An 18,450-nucleotide genomic window follows, 5' to 3' on the forward strand; every position below is an offset into this window, starting at 1 on the left:
TTTTTCTTTTTGCTTATGTGGTGCTGAGGAATGGAACCCAGGGCCTCGAGCATGCAAGGCAAGCGCTCTACCACTGAGCCACCTTCCCAGCCCCTTTTTTCCCTTTTAATTTCAAGTCTTTCCTTTTGTTTTTTTTCTGATCTTTTAATGGTGGCATATTTATGGTAAAGCTTTAGTTGTTGTATACCAGAGTTATCAGTAAAATTCCACTTTTTTTCTTAAAATCACATTATGAATAACTATTGGGCTTTGGTTAGTCACTGTTGCTTTAATATGGTTTATGTTTAGACTTATCTCTAAGCATTTCATAGTATGAATTAGTACAGACCAAACTTCAACCCTCTTCAATTATTTAGCCTCATTCTAGCATGGCCTTTCAAAGTAATTAGAATGGTTTTGATCAATGTGATTAACTTTGCATGTGACAGAAACTTGGAATTGGAGAGGCAATCCTTAGAAAGATAAATTTGGGATGACACTATGACATAATTTGCGAATGATTGAAGATGAAAAGTAGTTTCCCTTTATGAAAAAGAATTGTTCTGAATATATTTAGAGAAAAGGAGAAAAAGCCCATAATCTACTAAAAAAAAACCTCATGAAATAGCTGACTGAGCATATAATTTTGAATTACTATTGAAAAATTTCCAAAAGCACCATTAAGCCAGCAAAGAGTATGTTGAAACTAGAACAGAAATCCATTCCTATGCTTGGGCGTCTTTATCTGTGACTCTTGCTTTCTTTTCTTGAGGGCTAATTTAACAGAGATTGAAGCTAATTTTGGAAGAAATATTCTGATTTGCCCATTATTCTTCCAAACCCACTAGGGAATATTTGACAAGCCTTTGTAAAAATTTGGTCTCTGAGAACTAAATACATCTCACATATAAATGAAGTTATATAATGGTAATGGAGCACTGGAAACTGGTTATTAGAAATAATAATGTCTCTAGGGAGTTAAGTAGCCCATGGATATCTTTTGAAAAGTAGAATAGCTCAAGATATGTTGCTTGGCTACTGAACCAATAATGCATTTTTATTCTCTTAAAACCCTCTTTCTTAAAGTAATGTAAAACTATGTTCAAATTTCAGCTCGAGTTCTGTTTTAAAAATAAGTAACATCAGCATGTTGCTATAAGAACAGATGCCAATGATTTATAAACTACATAATTTCAAATTAAACACATTTTTGATAAATTTAATTAGTTAATAATTTTTTAATTTGTTAAATAAGAGTTTTCATAAGTTCAACAATTATACTAGGATCACTTCATAATTAATTATTGCTTATATTCTTGGACTTGTAATAGGAATTTCAATAACAGGAATATAATTTTTCTGAGTGCTCTTTAATATTATTATCGACAATCCCAAAACAAAAGATAACTTCAAAAGGTAATAGAGAATGTTAATTCATTTGAAAACTAAATGAAAAGACCTGACTTCTGAGATAAATAAAACTGAGAAGTCTTTTCCAGGCCAAAGAAAACTGAAAGAAAATCTCACTGTATTAGAATGCAGAATGAATGAGAGGTATTTTAAGTGATTTTTAAGCATACTAAATGGTTACGAATAAATATCAGAAAACTGTGTGCCCATAATTTTGAAATGCTAAAGTGAAGAAATATCTTGAAAGAGACAAAGTATAAAGCTGACTCAAGAAGAAGAAGACACCATTGGTAATTATACATCTTTGAAGTGTTTAAATTTGAGGTTAAAAACATTATGCCAAAGAAAATTCAAGGCCCGATGGTTTGGTTAGAAAAATCCACCTTATTTTAAAAAGAAAAATATTAAGTTAAGTCTCCTGAAACAAAAGAGGAAGGAACACTTTTAAAATGAGTTTTTAATAAGTTTTTTTATTGTGAAACTACTGTACAGAGGGGTTACAGTTACATGAGCATGGTTCATCTCGCCTAACATGAACTTATCTATGAGTACATTTCTTACTTATCAAGCATTGTTGCCTCCTCCTTTGTTTTTCTCCTACCATCCCTTCCCTCCCACCTCCACAACTACATTCCCCTCCCTCCCTGCCTAAATTGTAAAGTTCGTTTTTCAACATAGTTTCTTGTACATCTCATTGTTACAATGGGTCAACCTGTATCCCTATTTAAACATTTTGTTTTTTCCCTTCCCCTCCCCAAATTCTCCTACATGAAGACCAAACTCTGACATCACCAGAAAATCTCTGGTACAGCCTATGTTTTGAGTCTGAGCACTAAAATCCTGAGTGGAATGTTAGTATATAAGACAGCACATAGTCTAAATAAATACATTGAGACTGAAAAGAAAGTTGTAAACTTCTATTTAAGGTGCTCAGTTGTCTGGGGTTTGTCTGTGGTGGCAGTTGAAACTAAGACACTTGTTTCCTAAAACACTACCAGGCTGAGTAAACATTTATATGTTGTATTCAAACTAGAGTTTCTCATTGTCTCATTGTCTCCAATAGACTACATCATCCATTGTATTATATTCTTATAAATGTGACCTTATGTTTGCCATAAATCAGATAATATAGTTTATTATAAAATAGATTTTAATAAACCTTTGGAAGCTAAATGGAAAGCATAACATGGGACATTCAGTTAAAACAATTTGAATATAATTTCTAGTATAAAAATTATTTCTTAAATAAGAAAACAAGGAATCATACAAGGTGGATGTTAATAAATAAGGTAAATTAAAAAATATAGAGTAAGCTTATTTAGAACCTATGCTATATAAGGATTATTATGCATGATATATAACATTAAAAATAATATGAAAATATTAAACAGAAAATTTAATGAAACCATTCAAATAAGCCCTTAAGATGTCTTGGAAGATCAATAATCATTTGATGGATCCTTGATAAGAGAAAATTTTAAATCATAATTTATATCATTTTTAAAATTGGCTACGTGGCATGCTGCTGTAATCTGAATTTCTCCATCAAGAAACTGAATTTTTAAAAACTGCTTTATTGTGATATACAGCAGGATTATCTTTACATACATTAGGGGATAAGTACATTTGCTTTCTTTTGCATAGTACCATCTGTCCCCTCATTCTCTCCCATTCCCTCCCTCGCATCTCCACCCACCAGGTGAGTGGTTCACTTGCTTCAGTGTCCAGTGCAGTCAGTGGGCTCCGCTGCTGCACGTTTTCACCTGTTTTCCACTGATTCTGTGCTCCCCTCCCTCAGGTATGCACGTGTCTACACCATCTATATGAGGTAAGAATAGAGTCAGCAGAAAACAAAAAGACAAATTAGAGAAGAGATCCTTCATTTTCTTATCTTTGGAATTTGTTTCAGTATGTATATTATATATATACTATATATATGATATCTATCTATCTATCTATCTATCTATCTATCTATCTATCTATCTATCTATCTATCTATCTATGTGAAGAGACATTTGGGTGTTATAACTTGTTGATTTTCTCCTAAGACTATCTTCTTGGTCTCACGGTATATGGCTGTCTAGGATCCTGTATATTTTATCATATCCTGTTGTGTTTTAAATCTAACACTTGCAATTCAGGGAGAAAATGTGCCATTTGTCTCTCTGATCTTGGCTTATTTCACTCAGCATGATTTGATCTAATTCCATCCATTTCTCTTTGAATGGCATTTTTTGTCTTTTCTAATGGTTGTATGAAATTTCATTGTATATAGGTACCACATTATTTTGGATCCATTCATTTGTAGTGGGGCATCAAGTTTTTTTTTCCCCCAATATCTTGACTATTGTGAACAGTGCAGCAATGAACATGGAGATGCATGTGTCCTTATATTTTGGCTCCTGTTTCTCAGGGTAGATGCCTAGGAATGGTATGGCTTGGTCATAGGAAAGGTCTATATTTAGATTTTTTTTTTTCGGTCTGGTCGTGGGGCCTGAACTATGGGCCTGGGCACTGTCCCTCAGCTCTTCAACTCAAGGCTAGCGCTCTACCACTTGAGCCACAGTGTCACTTCCGGCTTTTTTTTCTTTTTGCTTATGTGGTGCTGAAGAATTGAACCCAGGGCCTCAGGCATGCAAGGCAAGAGCTCCACCACTGAGCCACCTTCCCAGTCCCTATGTTTAGATTTTTGAGGAACTTCCAGACTGCTTTCCATTGTGGTTGTATTTGTTTACATTTCCATCAGCAGTGCAGTAGTGTTCTTTAGAAACTGAATCTTTTAATCCTTCACTAAGTAACACTCAGGATCACCTGGACAGCCCCAGAAGCAGATCTTTTTTTTCCTAGACATGAGAATACCATTGGCGTGTGAACTCCAAGTCTTACACTTGCTAGGCAGCCACTCTGCCACTTGAGCCATGCCCCAGTCCTTATGGCTTTACTCATTTTCTCATAGGGTCCCACATTTATGTCCAGGGTGTGAATCTCAATACACTATGTTTTCCATGAAACTGAATGACAAGCAAGAGCTAGTTTTCTTGGTTGAGATGGATCTCACTAACTTTCTACCATGTCTGGCCTCAACCAATTTATTCCTCCTGAGTAGGTAAGATTACAGAAATGAGCCACTACTACATCCAGCTTAAACATTTGGCCTCTTTCCTCGCTCCCTCTCTCTCTCTCTGTATAAATATATATGCATATATTTTTACCTATAATTGTATATATTATGTGCAATATATAGTATATAATCATATATCATGATCATCTATATGGATTTGAGTGTATAGATATTTAACCATTATATGTGTTTTTGAATGTACAGGTATATGAGAATATATTTCATTATCTATATATTGTTTTAAATTATGATTTCTTTTTATCTGAATTTAATTTTTTGTGATCTTATTTTTGTGTTAGGAATGTGGATGTAATTAACTTAGGATCTTTCTCTCAAATTTCTCTTGAATATGAATTTTATATCTAATTTCTAGGGGAGAAAGATGAAAAGGTCCACAGCCCTTAGGAGTGCAGAGAGTTGTCTGGTTTATGATTGATCTATGAGTTGTGCTTTCCCATTGAATATCACTGGTGTTTTACAACAATAAAAATGAATTTGGAAATTACTTTCATTCTGAATTGAATGTTATTACTTTTACAGTCTTCTCAGCAAGCATTTTACTTGATCTGTTTTTGTTGAATGAGTATGATTCTGAATGATGTCCATGTAGTTTTGAACTCTGCTTTTATAGTGAGAAACGGAAGAACATTTTTCCACACCAGGCATTATTTTGGACTTTGTCAAGCAAAAAAATCAAATAATTTAACAGCGTATTGATGAACTTATGTTGTAAAAATTGCACAAGGATCTATTCTTTATTCCACTATTGGATAAACTTCTTAATAGTTAGTGCACTGGAGAATGCAGGTCCAATAAAATCCATTTGTTAGATGCACCCAGTTCTTTTCCCTCTGCTTCTTTAAAACCGTTATTCTCTCACTCTCTCTCTCACACACATATTGATTCTCACAGTACATTCTCATTGTAGCTTTATATTTTTATTTAGAAATGTGTTGGTATAATTTGGGGAGGGGGAGAAGAAAAACAAATTGACCCATTGCAACCATGAGATGTACAAGACACTATGTTGAAAAACAAACTTTATAATTTAGGCGGGGTGGGGGGGGAGTGTAGCTGAGGAGGTGGGAGGGAAGGGATGGTAGGGGAAAAACAAAGGAGGAGGCAACAATGCTGGATAAGAAATGTACTCATTACCTTGCTCATGTAACTGTAACCCTTTTGTACAATATTTTCACAATAAAAAACTTAAAAATGTGTTTCTCAGTTATAATATATGAAATACTAGCAGTTACATTTATAATCAATTTAGTTTCACAAACAACAATGTTAAAATGAAAAGATTAGATCTTGAATTTAAAATATGGGAAAATACAGGCAAACAGAAATATATTTAATTGTTGTGTCTTTTTTTTTTAATCCACCACTTGGAAGACTGAAGAATTTTTCTTATCACTTCAGTGTTTTGGTTCAACCCTGGAAAATGCTATTCAGGGGAAACATTTACCAATCCTCTGACTTCTTAGACATATGAAACATGGTTTATAAATGTGTTGCTACACATATATAATGGTTGGAAGGTCAAATCTATATTCTAAGAAAAATCAAGGCTATACAAAAAGAGTCCAGGGTCAGTAGCATTGCGTGGCAGAGCAATCCATCCCCATGTGTAATGTGTGGAAGTATCCTGTGGCATTGCTCATTACATGTACTGAATAGCCTCTCATTTGCATAGCTGATATACATCCCTTGGAAATCTCTGCTAGCCAATAGAAATGGGTGGAGAGCTCCAAACTTGACTTATGCTATGTGTCTTCAAATCTTTAATGAGCAAATGGGATGTTCATATATTTTTCTTTAGAAATTTAAAAATGCATGTTTGTTTGATTATTTGTTTTTGTTTTTTTGGGTCCAAGACTGAACCAGGGCTTGAACTTTATATCTGATCCTTTCATTCATTGGCATTCTACTACCACCTGATCCACTTTTCCAACCCAAGACTTTTTAAAATATGTTTATGTGTCTCACAGAATTTTTTTTGCCAGTCCAGGGGCTTAAACTCAGAGTTTGGGCATCGTTCCTAAGATTCGTTTGCTCAAGGTTAGCACTTTGTGAGCCATAACGCCATTTTTAGCCATAGAGCCATTTTTGGCTTTTTCTGTTTAAGTGGTACTGAGGAATTGAACCCAGGGTTTCATGAATCCTAGGCAAGCACTCTACCACTAAGCCATAGTCTCAGCCCAGGAAAGATTTTGAAGCATTTACTTACCTATTTATATTTACCTATTTATATTCTAGATGTCTAGAAAAGAGAAATGTCATTAGACAAGTAAAGATGGATGAAAATGGGTGGAAAGTTATGAATAAGTAATTCCCTAATGGCTGAAGATTCATAAGTAATACTACACTGAACTATGGATTAGAATAACCAAATTGTTGATTATGTGTATACATTCCATATAATTGTTCTCTTTAATACTTTAAGAAAAAGAAAAATGTCAAGATTACTTATACACACACACACAATCTTTACTTAGTAGACACTAAGTAATAATTCATTTACTAAGCAAATAAATGGTTGTTGGTTAACAGTATTTACACATTTTTAAATTAGATACCTCAAAGATCTTAATCATGACTATAGATACCTCAAAGATCTTAATCATGACTAGGTTCACATGTATTTCAGAATCTACCATTAGAGTAAAAAAAACATATATTTAGGGTCTGGGAAGGAGGTTCAGTGATAGAATGCTTGCCTTACATGCATGAGGCCCTGAGCTTGATTCCTCAGCACCACATAAGCAGAAAAAGCTGGAAGTAGCTCTGTGGTTAAAGTGGTAGAGCACTAGCCTTGAGCTGAAAAACTGAGGAACAGAGCCCAGGCTCAGAGTTCAGGCCCCACGACTGACAAATAAAATATTTAATGCTCGACCTAATATATGAGATTTAAATATTAATTTCATTAGGTCATAGTAAGGTGTTAATCTTTACATTTATGACTTTAAGTGAAATACATGATTGGTTGAAAATAGTATTTAAATATGAATTAATATCTGAAATACATACATAATCTTTTTTACTTTTAATTAATTAATTTATTTTTATTGTGAAAATACCATATAGAAGGGTTACAATTACATGGGCAAGGTAATGAGTACATTTCTTATCAAGCATTGTTGCCTCCTCCTTTGTTTCCCCTTCCCATCCCTTTTCATCCACCTCCCAAAGTTGTAAAGTTCGTTTTTCAGCATAATGACTTGTATTCATTGCAATGGGTCCACATGTATCCCTATTTAAACAATTTGTTTTTTTCCCTTCCCCTCCACAAATTATACCAACATCAAATACGGTGAAAGCAGGAGTTATACCGTGGGGGAGGGACATACAAAGCAACAAAGAAATCATCTTATAAATATGTTAGAAACAATCACATGAAAGAAAAAACACTTGAATACTTATCTTGGGATTCATTTCACTTAACATCAACTTATCTGACCTTTTCTGCTTGTCTCAGGCATATACTAGTTATTGCAAATAAGGAAAACCATGGGACCTATGTTTCTTTGAGCCTGGCTTACTTCACTTAATAAAATTTTTTTCCAAGTCTTATCATTTCCTAACAAATGGGGCAATGTCATTCTTTCTGATAGAGTCATAGAATTCCATTGTGTATATATACCACATTTTCTTGATCCATTCATCTACTGAGGGGCATCTGGGTTGGTTCCATATCTTAGCTATAGTAAATAATGCTGCAATAAACATAGTTGTACTGGTAGCTTTAGTATGGTCTTGTTTGTGATAATTCAGGTAAATGCCCCAAAGTGGGATTGCTGGGTCATAGGGGAGCTCTATGTGGACTCTTTTGAGGAAACTCCATACTGCTTTCCAAAGTGGTTGAACAAGTTTACACTCCCACCAACAATGAAGTAAGGTTCCCTTCTGTCCACATCCCCTCCAGCATCTGTTGTTATTAGAGTTCTTGATTATAGCCATTCTAACTGGGGTGAGGTGGTATCTCAATGTTGTTTTGATTTGCATTTCTTTTATGGCTAGGGAGGTTGAGCATTTCTTTATGTGTCTATTGGCCATCCTTCTTTCCTCTTCAGAGAAGTTTCTCTTTTAGTCTTTCGCCCACTTATTTATTGGGCAGTTGTTTCTTTGAGGATTTGTTGTTGGGGGATTTAATTTTTTGAGTTCCAGGTATTTTAGATATGAGACCCTTGCCCGTTATATGACTAGTGCAGATCTTCTCCCAGTCCATGGGCTATTGATCTTGCTAGCTATGTCCTTTGTCATGCAGAAGCTCTGCAATTTCATGGAGTCCCATTTGTCCAACCTGTCTTTGATTTGTTGTGTTTCTGGGTCTCTATTAAGAAAATTTCGGCCTGTGCCAACAAGACCTAGGGTTTCTCCTAGTCCATCCTGTAATGTTTTCAGTGTCTGCTTTGACTCTGAGGTCTTTGATCCAGTTGGTGCAGGGTGATATATAAGGTTCTAGCTTTAGTTTTCTACAAGTAGTTAACCAACTTTGTCAGCATATTTACTGAAAAGGCTGTCTTTCTTCCATTCTATTTTTTAGCCCCCTTTTTGAAGATTAGATGGCTATATATTTGTCTGTAGTTTCATTTCTGGGTTTTCAAATCTATTCCAGTCCTGAGAAATGTTCTTGTGCCAGTACCAAGTTGTTTTGATTACTATGGCTTTGTAGTAGAGTTTGAAATTTGGTATTGATTTTCCTCCAGCACTGTTCTTTCTGTTAAGGATTGTTTTTTTCTATTCGGGGTCTTTTATTGTTCCAAATGAACTTTTGGATTGCCTCTTCTATTTCCTTGTCAAATGAGGTTGGAATATTGATAGGTATCACATTGAATTTGTAGATAGCATTGGGAAGTATTGCCATTTTCACGATGTTGATCCTTCCAATCCAGGAGTATGGAAGGCTTTTCCATTTTGTAAGTTCTGTGTTGATTTCCCTTTTCAGGTTTTTAAAGTTTTCATCATAGAGATCCTTCACTTCTTTGGTTAAGTTAATCCTAGGTATTTTACTTTTTGTGGGGCTATTACGAATGGAGTTGCTTTCCTGATTTCAGCCACACTTTTCTCATTGTTGGTATACAGAAAAGCCATTGATTGATTTTTGAGGGTTAGTTTTATACCTTGCTACTTTGTCAAAGTTTTTAACCAGCTTGAGTAATTTGGGAGTGGAGTCCGTGGGATTCTTTAAATATAAGATCATGTCATCTGCAAAGAGGGAGAGTTTTACTTCATCTTTCCCTATTTGGATCCCTTTTATGTTTGCATCTTGTCTTATTGCTGTAGCTAGACATTCTAAAACTAGATTGAAGAGAAGTGGAGTACATACTTAATTTGAACTACCCAGTGCTTGACTTTGGGACCTTGTGTTTACAATGCAAGTCATCTCCTACTTGGGCCACAACTTCTAGGGTTTTTTACTTTATATTATGTGAGGTCTGGAAACTTCTGCCCTGGCTGCTCTCAGACTATTATCCTACCTCTTCTTCCTACCTAGCTGTAATTACAGGTGTACATCCTCATGCCTATCCCCCAAATAAATGACTTTTTTTTTTGTCAGTTGTGGGCTTCAATTCACAGGGACTGGTCGTTGTCCCTGAGCCTCTTTGCACTCAAGGCTAGTGCTCTACCACTTGAGCCGCAGCGCCACTTCTGTTCTATGAGTGGTTAATTGGACTTGAGACTCTCATGGACTTTTCTGCCCAGTCTGGCTTTGAACTGCAATCCTCAGATTGCAGCCTCCTGAGTAGCTAGTATTACAGGTGTGGGCCAATGGCACTTGGCTCGAAATAAGTGAGTTTCCTACCATGTATTGGTATAGTGAATTGAATCTCCTTGTACAATTAAAGTAAATAAAAAAACAAATGAATAAAAAGATTTGAAAAATAATTTTTATACTCTGTTAAAGTTCATACTTCATGCTATAATTTGAGGATAATCCAATTGGGATTATGATTATTTTGGAAGCAAATGAACAAAGATAATAACTTTTATCCTTATAAAACCATAATACTAATCATATTAAAACTCTTCTAGATAACTATGATAGGGCTTAAAAAACCATGCCAAGCATTAGCAGAAAAATATATGAATTTTATGTTGCTACATTGAGTTGTAAGAATGAATTAACTTGATATGAATTTAATTGTAAATAAACATTAAAAAATAACATTTGAAAGAAATACTGTACTAGGAATACCTAGACAGTACTAAATAAAAAAAACACTTAAAATTCAGAGTTAAATATAAGAGCAAGCAAAAACAATTACTTTCAAGTGACTAACATCTGACAGCCAAAAGACAATAACGTGACATTAAGATGGTATCTTTAAGCTCAGGAGAATTGGCTCATATTTTTAATCCTGGCTAACGAGGAGGTAGAGATTTGGAAGGACTGTGGTTCAAAGTCAGCCTGAGCAGACAAATCTGAGACTCTACCTCCAAAATGAAAAGTGAAATGCCAAACTGAATGAGTGGCTTCAGGAATAGAGTAGCAGGCTAGCTAAAAAGCAAGAAACTTCAAGGTTTTGAGTTCAAACCCAGAAACTGAAAAAAAAAAAAAAAAGGAAAAGAATTGCCTTTAATCTGCTAAGAAAAAAAATTGCCTACTTAGATTTCTCTAATGAGCAACAGCATCTGTCAGTTTTAGAAGAAAAATAAAACCTGCATAAAGAAAAACTAAGATTGTTTATCATCAGGAGACCCATATGGAATAAAATTATCGAGGTTGTATTGCAGATTGAAGGAAATTATCTCAATGGAAGGAGTTATAAAGAGATAATAACAAGTCAAGCTAGATAAGGACAAATTAAAAAAATCACTGTTTACATGTATGGGGTAAAATAATGGTGATTTTGATAGTACTTATTTATTCTTATTTATTTGTAAAGATTAGGAAATGACAGTATTAAATTAAATCAAAGCTAAAGGCTAAACTATTCCGTAGAAAAAAACATCTGCCAGGAGTGTTCTGTTTTCCTTTTTAAACTTTTTGTCCATTTTTTCTCTGATGAACATGCAAACTTTGTCTATAAAGTTTGTATATAAAATGGATTAAGCACTCAGGTTATTATCACCATTAAGAAGAATTAATTGAGTGCAGTCCTAGAATTTTATGAGTCACTCTGCTAAAGTGTTGTTTATAGTCATTTTTACAGCTTCAGATTAGTTTAGTACTGGGGATACAGCAAAATATGCAGTAAATGAACAAGGGCAAGTAATCAGCACGCATGACCAAATTCTCCATCGACGTTCTAGTAAACTGGAACATTGACAGACTTCAGCAAAGAGCTTCAGCTAAGAACGGACTTTTAGTAAATGACAAATGTGATTCATTAAAAAAATAGATGTTCAAACAAATTTAAGTTTTAGATTTACCTTCTACACTAATTATTTATGTCTCAGTATAATTAGTGTAATAAAGAAAGCTTCTGCTAGCAAAAGTAGGCATTTTCTCACAAATATTTATCCAATTAATGGACTTTTCTTTTTTTGCTACTTTAGTAGTTGTGCTGGCTTTCTGCAAGAGTGAGAACCGTTCTGTCCATCTCAGACACAGCATCCTCAGGATGCATAGACAGCTCGTGATTAAATCAGAAACAAGAATTTCAGTTACATATTTCAAATATCCAAGGCTGATAAATGTAACAATATTACTTCATTACTATTTATGAGCCTATTTCACAGAATACTAAGCACTTGCCTGCACATGCAATTTCTCTCTTAGGTTTCACGATGATTAAATTATGTAGCACCTTTTGAAAAGATTTAGAAATTTTGGTTTGGGTTTTAAGATACATTGTAACATTTAGTAAATACCAAGGTAATGGGAAAAATGTCTTTTGCAGAGTAGAAATGATTTTGAGTTGATAGGAAAATATAAATCAAAGTAGACTGTTAAAGTAAGTGGCATGTGAAAAGAGGGTATAATTTATTAAGGAAATAGCACACACTGTAGTTAACAATAAAGTAATTTACATACTACAATACTATATGTGATTTATAAGTCATGGTGTTTGTGCATGGCTTGAGAAGTAACAAAATTAACATTGAATCAATAGAAGATATAAAACAGAACAGATCTGGCAGATTTAAGCCAGAAGCGAAAGCACAGAGATAAAGCCTACTAAGAAATCTAATATATTAATCCAAGGTTGAGGAGGTATTCCCTGGAATAAAATATGGAAGTACTTGAAATAATATGAATAATAATGATGTTAGTAACAAGACTGACAAGAAGCGATTTGAGAATCAAGAAATATTACAGGCTTTTTTGGGAAACAAAAGTAATCAATGATAATTTCCAAAGGGATGTAAACTAGGAAAAACAAACAGATAATTATGTTCTTCAAATATGAATAATGGAAAATGAGATATCACTAACAAAAGTGAAAGATTTAATTAAAAATCATTGTTCAACATATGTTGCTTTATTTATTTATTTTATTTTATTTTGGTGATCCCGAGGACTGAACTCAGAGGCTCACCATTGAAGGGTGAGTCTACAATTTGAACCATAAAACATCCCCACTTTTTTCCTACTGATTAATTTTGAGAGCAAGTCTCCCTTTATGCTGGAGCTATGATTCTCCTATTTGCTTTTTGTTATGTCAATAGGGATGAAATGTGTATGTCACTGTGCATGTGGAGAGATGGAGTCTTGTGAACTTTTATGCCTGGACTGACTTCAAATTGCACTCCTGTAATCAACTTGTCTTTATTAATGACCATGAATATGACCATGTGGTGAGCATTCAGATAGCAGATGAACCAACTCACTACATAGTTTACCTTTCCAGTGTTGTAGAAGCAATTCTCATATATAAATGTATATATTTATCATATTACAGACTACCTAGATGAAATAAATAATGACATTATTCTACAATTTCTATTGTAATATAATGTAATCTCCCTGCCAAGCTTTTATATAAATTACTACAATTTTAACGTTAAATGTTATTCTAACACATACTTTGGACTCCAGCATAGAATTATATTACTTACTTTATTGGCTCATTTACCACCTACTATGCAATATTACTAGATAAGTCTTTGAATAGAGATGTTTGGGGTACTTTTGGTGGCAATTTAAGGACCCCTTTGGTTTCCTATTTACTCTCTCTTTCCTCCATAGCTGTTGCATAGTTGTGGTCTCCATTAAAAATTAAGCTAATTTAATCAGCTCTGATTATGACAACTGATAGAATTTTTCAGATGAGGAATTAATTCATGAGTGATATTATTATGTAATTTAACTATCTGACCCAGTAGAATAAATTCCACACTTGAGAGGGATTATTTTGTGTTGTTATGTAATGCTAAATGGTTTGTACAATTGCATGGGAGAGTGTGTGACTTTATTATTTTACAACATATTTATACTTCTGCTGTGATTGTATGTCATAAGTTTTATTATGCTAAATATAAATATTATCAGTTAGCATGCCTATTGTTAGAAGCTGATAATGTTTTAATATTTTTTGAAGATATGAGTTCTAGATGTCTATAAAAATAGGCTTTTTATCTTGACCTATATTTACATTTTGTTTTATGAATTCTAAAACCAGTGTTGTTTTATACAAATTGTGTATGGGTTTATGGGTTGAAACAATGAGTTATTACTTTGGATAAAAGCATTTGGTGTTTAGTTTTATCTCATTTATAACTGATTAATATTCAAGGAATAATTGAATCACTGAGATATTATTACTGATGTATTCAATAGGAAAAATTCTTAAATTTAGACACTAAAGAACCAAAATGAAGACACCACCATGAAATTAACAAGGACATTTAACATTATCTTAGAAAGATATCAATTTTTTCTTTGAGGCAAGAATATCACTTTAAAAATGTACTGTAAGTATAAATTCATTCTTAGAGGCACACAAAATGAACCAATACAACAAAAATGTAGGGAATTTCATAATTTCTTCCTATTATAATAGTTACACAATACTGGAAGTAATCCTAAATCATACCTTAGATTACATGAAAATGTATGCTGCTATAAATAAGGATAATGAAGATTTACATGAATTGACGTTTCTTAGGATACACATAGAGTAGAAATGCAATTAAAAGTTAAGAATGGAAGTATGAATTTCTAAGCAATTATTTTTATTCTTGTATTTTGAGAAATAAAGTACACTGAAAATCTAAAGAATGAATGAAATATATAACAAAGTGACTACACACTCAGAATCTATATTCAAGTGTAAAAGAACTCTAATATTCAAAGGACAAAGGGTAAACCAATGCAACAGTAATACTCAGAAGATGCTATGTTGAAAATGAACTTTACAACTTGGGGGGGAGGAATGGGGGAAGGAAAGTGTGAGAAAATGATGGAAGAGGCAACATTGTTGAACAAGAAATATACTCATTAACTAGCTTATGCAATTGTAACTCTTCTGTACATAACCTTTACAATAAAATAAAATTTAAAAAGAACTCTAGTCTTAATGATTTATTAAGTTTATATCATGAAACTATATGCTATGTATATGCTATGTAATTTTGTACACAATTCTTTGTACATTTTTGTAGAGACAGAGCTAAGGACAAAAAGAACTCTAGAGAGTACTTAATTGCTACTTAGAAGGTTGTTTGGATTCTAAATGTCTTTATTTGCTTATGAAGCTTAGATATGACAAATGCATAAAAACAATGTAGTTGAATTATTACAAAATCTTTAGTTGGAGAATTAGACTTTTCTGGATTATCATTTACTCAGAGTTTTTGATGTCTTCATTACATATAGGGAAATACCTTTGACTCAATGATTCTAGAGTATTTAAGCAATTCTTCATTATTGTTTTTGAACATTTTCTTCTTAATATACGACATTATTTTTTAAGCTTCAATGGAGGTCTCTCTTGTGTCTTATCAAATAATATAAACAACATATTTTAGACAGCAACTAGGACTTATAATTCCCCCTTAAGTAATTTCCTACTAAGTGTTTTCATCAAAATGACAGAATTCCTGTTGTCCACTATAGGCTATATTGAATGATAATCAAGTCACTCAGTTTTGGTTATCCTTCTAATTGTTCATATTCATGTTCATTGAGTACAATAAGAGCTAAACACTTACTGGTTTATCTAGTTCTCTTGGATATCTAGTCATGATGGATTATAACCAGTTTTATTTCTATTTCATATTTCCTGCGCTCTGGAAAAAATATTTTCATGTGAAAGAACTCATTTTCCCTTTCATGTTACTTTGAGAAGTTCTGAATGCTGATGTAATCATTTCTCTTGAGAGATGAAACATATACTGTGCACAAAACTGAATTTAAGTTAAATAATGAACTTCTATACCAAATTTGAGATTAAATAATATCACTAATTATTATAATTGTTGTTTGACAGAGAAGATTTGTTGAAGCAAGCAAACATGATGATGTAGATCAAAACCTTATTACTTTAGAAATTATGAAATGTGCGAGCATGCCATTTTAAGTTTATAAAATATAGTAGATCAAGTGTTAACTTTCTCATTAAAATTTGAAGCTTTATAATCTGTAATCATTGTGATATATATATAATTATATATATATATATGTTTTATGTATATATATATATGTATATATGTATATACTAGCTTCCAGTTTCATTGTTTGGATTTTCCATTCGTTTGTACTTCAGCTATGATTTTGGTTGGTATTTTTATAAAGAGTAGGTTTTTAACACTTCAATATTATTTTCATTAAGGACAGTATTTTCAGACTTTTATTCTAGCATAGTATAGTTTTTGTCGTTAATAGTGAGATTTGAATTCAGTGTGTTAGGCTTATTAGGCAATCACAAAGAAAATTCATTGAAAACTTTTTAGTTATAAAGTTTCTCAGACATAAACATATACATTTAAGCTGACTTTAGAAGATAAGTTCTTGGCCATATTCAACATTATTGTTGATAAGTATGTTTCACAACATGTATATTTGTTTTCTTTTAACCTAGATACTTGATTTCCTCAAATTTGGAGGTTAATTTACATATTCAAATTCTAGAGTCAGCTTCACTCTTGGTATGTATGTGGGCTGTCAGTGCAAGAGTTTCTTAAATTTGAAGAAATAGTGCCCTTTTCCTGTCTAGACAAGTGAACCTCATTGGCTTACAATAGTTATTCCCAATGTCCAAGAAGACTCAAGTTCATTTTCAATGATTTTTATTATTAATCCCTACATGCATCATGCCATTTACTTTTACCTGTTTAAATGTTACAGTCTAATGAGAAGTCAGTGTCTGTTAAAACCAGTGGCAAGTGGCTCTTTACAATCTTCTGATGTCCTACCCTTGTTTCCAAATAATACCACTTTCTGCCAGCAAATCAGCAATGTCAGCATAATTCAGAAAATGACAGCTTGTAGACTCTATTCCTTCCTAAGTTCCTGCCTATAGCATCTGTCCCCTAACCCCCATTTGGAGGGCAAACATTTCTCAGGAAATTATTCATTTAGGAAAATATAGTGAGTCTTGCATTGTTTTATTTTGTCAGATGTTTGTTTTGCTCACTTTTAAATAGTTTCATGATGTCTTAAAATTTACAAGGTTCAGGTTTGTTTGGGGTTTTCTTTGAGTCTAAGCTAGATTTTTCTACAAAATATATCACTCCAGCAGTGATTATATTTTTATTCTTAAGGTTTTACCCAGTGAGAGAACTGAAAATTTCTTTGCCTGAAGAGAATTCTCTTGATATGTAGTTCCCTTATTTAATTTTAGGTAATAAAACTACTTTTCTTTGTAATATTATATACTTTGATCACTAAGCTACTGTTCAATTTTAGATTTGGAAACCTTATACACAAAGTGTTCGGGAATAGATTGTATGATATACAAAGTAAATGAAAAGCAGAGAAAGATCTGGAAGAATAGATGTAAGATGGTCCATATAGATGCAAAACCTTAATGTGACCTTATAAAAAGCAAACTATGCTTGACAAGAGCCATGTGTTTTATGAAGGATTCTGAGATAACTTCGCAGATTTCTGCACTTTGTTACATAACTCATTCACTGGAAGCTGAGACAATGAATCTGCATCTGCAGCGCAGCACTGAGTTCTTTGGATTCTGAACATTTATAATTTTTCCCAGGTACTGTGAACATTGTCCACTATATGGTGAGTGGTCATACTATAGACCAGGGTGTGGGAAAATACTTTAGATTGAATTTATGGTATTTATTAGACAGCATTAGAAAAGCAATTAGCCTAGTTTCACTCCAGTTCATAACTTGACTAGTAATGTAACTGCATTTTATTGTGACAGACAACAGCAAGTGGATGAAATCAGAAAAACATGTGGTTTAAAACCTGACTTGATATATTATATTAGGAATGTAACCAAGATAATAAATATTTAAAAGACAACTTGCACATATATTTTCCATCATAATCTTACAATTTTAGACAGCAGCACACATGCTCAACAGTAACTCAAATGATTACAGTCATTCACTTATACTATTTGAATCAAACCTAATCAAGACAAGTTGGCACTCTACGGCTCCTCACTACTGATTAAAATGAAAACAAGTTGTAGATTTGGAGTGAGAACAAAGGAGAATATTCTTAGGAGAGGATCACAATGGCTCAATAGCTTTGTGCCCATAACCATATAAAATGCTGCTTATTAAAACAAACTCCAAGAAATGGAAACAAGAGGTTTTTGATTGTACTCTTTGCAATTATTTCTTTTTTTCTATTGGTTTATTCCTTTTTTGTCACTGTTTTTGACTTCTGTAACCTTTGTCTTATATATGTTTATCTGATTTGGGGAGTGGAAGGGGAATCACAGGAAATGTGGGACGAAGGGTGAATCAATTCAGCAGTGATACTCACTAGATACTATGTTGGAAATGAACTTTGCAACTTAGGGAGGAGAGCACTGAGGAGGGAAAAAAATGGGAGAAAATGAGGGAGGGGGTTATATTGT

The sequence above is a fragment of the Dipodomys ordii genome, unplaced genomic scaffold, assembly GCF_000151885.1.
Source record: "Dipodomys ordii isolate 6190 unplaced genomic scaffold, Dord_2.0 Scaffold4, whole genome shotgun sequence".
In the NCBI taxonomy this organism is placed as follows: Eukaryota; Metazoa; Chordata; class Mammalia; order Rodentia; family Heteromyidae; genus Dipodomys; species Dipodomys ordii.